This window comes from Euphorbia lathyris, chromosome 4 (assembly GCF_963576675.1).
Source record: "Euphorbia lathyris chromosome 4, ddEupLath1.1, whole genome shotgun sequence".
NCBI classification, from domain to species: domain Eukaryota; kingdom Viridiplantae; phylum Streptophyta; class Magnoliopsida; order Malpighiales; family Euphorbiaceae; genus Euphorbia; species Euphorbia lathyris.
This window is the reverse complement of record NC_088913.1, coordinates 971,385-977,557: the sequence shown is the minus strand read 5'-3', so window position 1 is coordinate 977,557 and position 6,173 is coordinate 971,385.

Genomic DNA, 6,173 nt, shown 5'->3' with positions numbered 1-6,173 from the left:
CGAGCAGCTTGATTCCACGATTGGTTGCTTTCGGCGCCAATCACCGCTTACGTCGCCATGAGGTTGTCCACCCCCCGGTCCGCCCGGGAGATTAGGCCGCGGCACCTTGTCTAACACACGTGTTTAGGTTTAATAAAAGAAATACGTTTAATTGATGGAATTGGTTTTGGTAAATTAGGATTAGATAGAAGTATTATATCGAGTTTAGAGAACAGTTCTGTCTTAGGATTTTGATTACAAGACAGATACTACCATAATTGGAATAAATAGAAGGTATAAAACTTATTTTCATAAAGCAAAGAAAACAACTTTAACTTTGTAAAGATTATGGGCATGTAACAATATAGCGATTTATTCAATTAAATGGCTTTGAACCGTAGAAATCCCCCTGATGTTGAGGTGATTTCTACCTTAATCAAACTAGTATTTTATGTCTGATAAGCCGCGATCAGCGATCATGTCATCCATAAAAACTAAATCTGTCAAGTGTTCAACAAAGTTCTTATATGAATAAGATGGAATAGAACGTTTTAATAAAAACACCAATTTATCATTTTGAAAATCATTTTGTTAGAACAATATCAAAATAACAACAGTAAGAATGTGTTGAATAAATAAGTATATCATTAATGAAATGTGAATTTTCACAAGTTAACAGAGAAGTAGAAACTTGGATAGCATTGTAACGAAAACTTTGAGATCCGGGTTGACAATCTTTCCCTCAAACTCCGTAGGTGCGTCAAACCTCATGCGCTTCAGCCGTCAATTCTTCTCGCTGGATCTTCGGAATAGAGACTGCTAGGTCCACTACCAGAATGAAAACTTGTCTCTGATCAACCTTAGAAACTAAACTGATACGGTGTTTATAACTAATCTAATAACAACTTGTGTATAGCAAGTTTGTTTACAGAAATGAAATCTAACTTTCTGATTCTTTTCTGAATCAGAAACTCAACATAATAACTTTCTTCTCTAATTTCTCTAACTTTTCCAACCTCTCAACTTCTGAAATGGATCACTTATTTATAGTTGTTGAAGGGTTGTAAATGATGGGTCGTGTCCGTTGGTGAAGGGTCGCTTTTATCCAAACGAACAGACGCATTTCTCGGATTAAAACATGTGTTTTGTGTGCAGAATACTTCGCTGTCGCGACTGAGATTCTGAAAATCTCAGTCGCGACAGGGGGTACAGGGGCGAGTTGAAGACTTCGTCTTTCTCCCGAGCTGGCTTCCGTAAGTCGCGACTAAGATTATGAAAATCTTAGTCGCAACAGAGAGATATTTCCCTGTCTCTTGACTGCTTTTTGTCCTCCTTGAGCGTTCTTCTGGCTGTTATGCGTTCTTGGTACGTTTTTTAGGTTTTTCCTCCATTTTAGCTCCGTTTTCGCTCCTATTTGGATTTAACCAAATAATTAAGTACCTTGCATCAAAGAAGTAAATAAAGACGTAAAAGTATTCTAAATGAATATAATTAGCACGATTTCAATGTAAATTTAATGTATTTATGTATGATATTTTAGGTATATTTTGGGCTTAACAAACTCCCACACTTAAGCTTTTGCTAGTCCCGAGCAAAATTTCACTGAATTTATTCTTTAATCAATCTCTTTATAAATAGAACATATATCCATATATTCCTCTTTGAATTAGTTAAACCGAACGATATACTTTCATGGTAAATTTATACGCAAAGTATCAAACTAGCTAGTATAAAAGAGATATATTACTCGTCTTGTATCTCAATTTTTATATTGAAGTATTCGGGACGGTGTAAGCACGCATGTTTCCGAATCTTTCGTCTCAATGCATTTCTAAGCACAAAATTTCCTTTCCCAAACCTAAACTATTACAAATATAGATTTATTAAGGACTTAGGTTTGATATAATTGCTTGGTTACGCCCAAGATAAGGGTGGTCTCGATCGTAACTTTATACGAATTAATTTGCTTTCGTGTTCGTTTAAGAGGTACCGACCATGCCATGGGTGGACGCAATCGTTACTTAAAACTTTAAACACGTTTAATTTGCTTTAATTTCTAACGTTCCTTTCATACCTCGACCGTGATAAGGGTGGTCGCAATCGTGGCCAAAAGTAAACGATACTTAATGTTCTTCCCTTTCATACCTCGATTGTGATACGGGTGGTCTCAATCGTGGCCAAAAGTTAAGAATACGACTACTTGATTAAATTAAAATGTAAAAATAAAATTGGGAAAAGAAAAATAGCACATTCATCCTATATTGACTTGAAATTCAACATGTATTATGGCTAAAGTTTTCTTAAAAACTTCAATTGGTTTTTAATGTAAGACGAAAAAAAATAATATCGAGCTAAAAAGCTAAAGTTGTTAGTTCGATTTATGCCTATAAACCTAATTGAAAACTGAAAATAAGATTTATATTTATCATGAATTCATGATATAAAATAGAGATTTGAATTTAAAGAAATTTTACTTATATACATTTACTCGAGACGTTTTTGTTAAAATCGTATCGGAGATTTGTAAAAATATTGCCCGTATAGAAATATTATTTCTAACAATAATGATAACCTTAAAATATGTGTAACATTATTTTGAAAGTTAAAGTGTTTGAAACGTATGAAAAATATAGTTAACAAAAAAGTTTACGTTTATGAAAAATTGCCATTATTTTTGAAAAAATGTTGCACTAATTATAAAAATGTTGCAATTGATTTTGCAAAATGTTGCATATTATATTTACTCAAAATGAATAACAACATGCATTTATACTTTAAATAAATAGCATTCATTCTCATTCGTTGCATTCATTCGTACTTAAAATTAAAATGAATATGAAATATCTCCTCCCACACTTAATTTGGACCATGTCCTCATTGGTGCAAAAAGCGATAAAACACGAAAAATAGTACGAAATAAACCATACGAATTAGAAATGAAAAAATATAGTACGAAAACATTCAAACATAATGATAAAGAAAAGTGTACCAAACATAATTAGAAATAGTGTACCAATTTGAACAAGACATAATAATAATAACGAAAATGAGCTAAAGATAGAAAGGATAAAACCTATCAAGGTGAACTCGGTGGAGAAGGCGTAGTCTCAACTCCTTGGCGTCGGAAGAAAGATAGCAACCGGCGACGAGTAGATTTGTGCTCACGTCTCAACGTAGTGATATTGGCATCCACCGTGTTTATCCTCGAACTAATTTCGGTATTGTTGGCAACGACTTCATCTAACCGCAAATTCATGTGACGGTTATGCTCGTTCATTTGTGTCAAAACACGTTGCCATCCAACTTGTTCTTCTTCATTTGGTTCCACACTTGCTTGCTCGTTGGCATTAACATCAACATTCTCCTCCTCCTCTTCTTCTTCATCAAATTCCTCTTCATCTTCCTCATCATCATCTTGGGCACCTAAACCTTGAGAACCCGAGGCTTCACTACTCATGGTAGCAAAAACACGTCTTGTGCGATCCGCATAAGATATAAAGGCGGGGGGTCCCATTTTCTTCAATAAATTGGCCCTTTGAAGTGCCGTGAGATCCAAGAAAGGTAAACCAACATGAGGCATATTTTGATAATCCGCTAATTCACCTCGAGCGCCCAAAACAATGCCGGTAATTAAATTACCCATAGGCACTTGCTTATTGCGGGACTTGGAAGCTCGAACTAAATTAGTAAATATCATCTCGATAATATCAATGGTCAAACCCTTAAAAATAGCATCCAACACAACCAAATCACGAACTTGCAATTTGGAACTTTCAACCCGACCAAATAAGGAAAATGATAAAAACTTGTGAAAGAAGAAGATACAATCATCCTTAAGTAGCTTACTAGATGTATTCTTCGGACTAAAAACATCTAAACCGGTTAAAGATTGCCAAACCGTGTGTGAACTAAAAGGCTTTGGTTTGGAATAAAAATTCCGAGTAGGAAAACCAAAACAACGGTTCATGGCCGCATACCCAACATCATAACGAACTCCATCATTCCGAAAAGAGATAACTCCTTTCTTCTTGTCATAGGTTAGAGTAACCAAAAACTCAATAATATGTGATGTAAGACTAGGAAAACGCATACTAGAAAATCGTTTCCAACCAAGAACGGAAAGAAATTCATCAATACGCTCGGTAAAAGAAAGTGTGTTTACCGTGTCGGTGTCAAGAAAAAGCATGTCGACGAACTCTATTTGGCTATTAGAAAATCGGCGATATTTGCGTCCTTCGGCTTCCGTCGTAATATCGAACGGTGCTCCATATTGAACCCGTAATCTATTGACTTCGGTGGCCTTAGCTTTGTTAGCAACGGTCTTTTGTCTAGGCATTTTTAGTGAAATTTGGGTGAAAGAGATGAAGAAAATATGAAAGGATGAAAGGAAGAGTAAAAGATAATGGTGGTGATTTAGGGAAGAAGAAGATGAATAGGGTAAAGATTTATTGGGAAGATGAGTGAATCTTGGTATTGGGAAGAGAAAAGATGATTGATTGGTGTAAAAAAGGTGGTATAAATAGGTGTAAGTAATAGATATTGATTAGGATAGATGAATGGGTAATTAATTAGAGTAGGAAGAGGAAAAGAAGGAAAATTCGCCCAAATCCCGTCCCTGTAAGTCGCAAGTCGCGACTGAGATTTTCAAAATCTCAGTCGCGACAGCAAGTACGTAGGGGGGTCGAAATTTCGCTGAAAGTTGTCCTCTTGCTGTCTCAACTAAGAAGTCAGAATCTCAACTGAGATTTTGGAAATTCTGGGTAAAATTGTGACTGTTTTTGATGATTTGAACACTTCTAAACCAATTCCTCTTATAATTAAGTGACATTAATGTGAATATTAATCCCTGAAACTGAGATAAACAAAACTGAAACATTAAATTAAAGGAAAACCAAGGGTTATTCCTTAAATAAAAGAATTAAACTAAGGAATTAATGCACTTTTATTTATTATAATAAAAAATATAAACAATACCTAATATATAGTACATAAAAACATCTTACTCCTAAAAATACAAAATAGAAACACTCATATATATAATAAAACAACAGAAACTCAAATTATATCCCTAAGTAGATGACAGACGACGTGCATTGGCCCTATTAATCTTCGTTTGAATGAAGACTTGCCTTTCTGGTGTAGAAAGGAATGTTGGACCAGAACGAAAAACTCTTTTTACAAGCCCCTCGTTCTCCAAAAACTCGTAGTCTAGAATAGGAAACGGTTCTGTATCAGTCCAAGGGACAGAAATGGTTCCCTTGGCTCCTAAAATTATTCCACAAATGATATTAGCGAACCCAATCTTCTGGTTCTTCGAACGGGAAGCGGCAACTAACCCCTCCATTAGAATCTTCGAGGAGTTCACTGAGTTGCCTTGGAAAATGTCGCCCAACACATAGAGATCAGTATCTTTCACAACATTGCTACTGACTCGACCAAAAAGGCTGTGACAGAGGAATTTATGCAGATACAGCATAGAATTAGAATTAATGGATTTGTTGAAGGCAAGACGTGGATTGAATCGCAAAAATCCTGTTAACATCCTCCATATATCTCTAGAAGTCATATCCCTTCTAGGATGGTGTTGAGTTGTGTCACGGGGTGGAAATCCAAACCAATTATGTAGTTCTGGATATCCAAAAGTGAAGACCTGCCCCTCACAACGAAAACTGAGACGAACACGTCTCTTATTGACGAATCGAACAGTGGATAAAAATTCCAGAACCCAATTTCCAATAATAGGAAATTTCATAGAAACAAATTTGGTCCATCCCAAATTAGTAAGATATCGATCAATGTCTTCGCTTATCCCGAGTTCCTCGTTCAAAAACTCGTCCATATACATCATGCCAAAGAATTGAGCATATCTAAATTGAAGAAAGCGTTTCCCCTCGTCATGGGTATAAATTGGAAACCATGCACCATAACGATCGGAGATATCAACTTTCCCGTTTTGAGAAGAAGTGTGTTGTCTAACATTTTTCAAAGACTTAGTCATGTTTGTGAGAGAGAAGAAAATGAAGTCTGTAGGATTGAGAGTTTGAGAAAGAAATTCAGAAAGATAAAATGAAATGATTGAAGTCTGATCCTACAGGAATATATAAGACCTATAAGTGAAAGGTTGTGTCTGTTAAAAAGAAAAAGGTGCCAAAGTGATACCTCTTTGATTCAACTGACAGAAATTTTCAAGAAAG